Raw genomic sequence first — 1,588 nt, 5'->3', positions numbered from 1 at the left:
TTTTTTTTTGGCTGACTCAGGCTTCCCTGTGGGTTGGGGTGGCTTGGCATGCTGTGAAGGGAATTGAATCGCCGTGCCCTGCACCTGCCTAAGCTTGCCTAAGCAGGAGCTTTAGACCGCTGAGCTATCTCTCCGGCCCTTCCCTCAAAACCTCCTGGCACTGACACAATTATCCCATAATTTTTGCCACTTGCTGAAGCACTTCTTGGGTCTTTTTTGTGTGTGTCTTTGTGAACTGTGATTAAACATGGCAGAGGCTGCGGCTAAATGTCGTCTGATGGAAAGGCAGGCCATAGAAGCATTCACCGCATTTGCCAAGTCAGGTACTGTGTGACTTCCAGCTATCCCTAAAGGCCAAGTGACTAGGAAAGATAAACATTATGAATTGATTCAAGATCGCGATGTGATTGTTGACCTGAAGACACTCCTAAGAGGGCTGCCCGAACTGCCTCAGAAAGTGGCAGGAAAGATGAGAAAACAGTGTTGGAAGCAAGAGAAGAATTCAAGGAGATTACTAGAATGTTTTACTGTGATCAATTTGTTTTAAATATTTAAACATCCATTGAATTGTAGATTGCCCCCATAAAAGTGTACTTGTAATGATGTGACATTTAACAAGAAAATGTGATAATTCTCTTAGTAACCTACCTAATCAATTATCTTGAAAACACAAACCACTACGCAGACCTTTAAGCATTTTGTTTGTCATCATTTCCTCAGGATAGAGTGGTGCTCAACCTGACAGTGGCTTGAAGTGTGTTATTTACGAGCATTGGTGTTGGTGTTCTGTAAATATACTTGCATATTGCTGGGCAGTCACAGAAAAATACTGAGCTTTCTTAAGAGACCTTTTCTTTTCAGATTAACCAAGGAATTTATTTGGTCATCACAGAGCTGCTTATTTCTACCTTACTGTTTTCTCCACAATCTCCTATAAAGTTTAGTATGTTCTCTGAAATAGAAATTTAAGTATATCATTCCATAGGCAAGTACTTGTGCTTTGGAAGGTTTACAGAAAAACACATATTTGCAGACTTTATTCATATTTTCCCAAGGAGCCAAGAGGCTACTATTGTAGATTCCTGCAGTTTCACATTTAAATAAACTTATCAGGCAGGAGTCGTGTAAATTCAGATCTCTCATTCAGAAAACTATTCCAGTTCACACAGCACTTTGCCCACCCTGAGGTCTGGCGGAGACCACACTGGATTACCAAAGCCCGGAGTGGGTGGGATCTCCCTTTCCCAGCTGTGGTGCGGTCTTAGAGGATGCCGTAGTTTAGATCTCTCTTTAAATTTCAAACGCTAGTACCATACTTACTACCTAACATGTTCTTCCTAAATGAAAAGATCCACATTTGTTTTCTTTATTCAAAATATTTGTCAAATGTCCACAATTCATAGCTGAATTTGATGAAAACTAACATGACTGATGACATAGTTTTAGTAGCCTTATAATTTCATTTCTTCTAGCATTTCTTTAACTTCTTTATTCTTCTACACATTTTTTTAATATTTATTTATTTATTTATTTTGTGTGTGTGTGGCCAGCTCAGCCCACCAGGGGGCGGGGCTGGCTGGCATGTGGG

General features: G+C 40.2%; 1 pseudogene; it reads left to right on the top strand.

The window, feature by feature from the left end:
* The first annotated feature begins 247 nt into the window (after positions 1-247).
* The window catches only part of LOC101583403, a 170,850-nt pseudogene continuing 169,509 nt past the window's right edge, over positions 248-1,588 (top strand).

This window comes from Octodon degus, unplaced genomic scaffold (genome assembly GCF_000260255.1).
Source record: "Octodon degus isolate 3935 unplaced genomic scaffold, OctDeg1.0 scaffold00066, whole genome shotgun sequence".
Taxonomy (NCBI): Eukaryota; Metazoa; Chordata; class Mammalia; order Rodentia; family Octodontidae; genus Octodon; species Octodon degus.
Note: the sequence above shows the minus strand (reverse complement) of the source record. Positions and strands in the feature narration are given on the sequence as shown.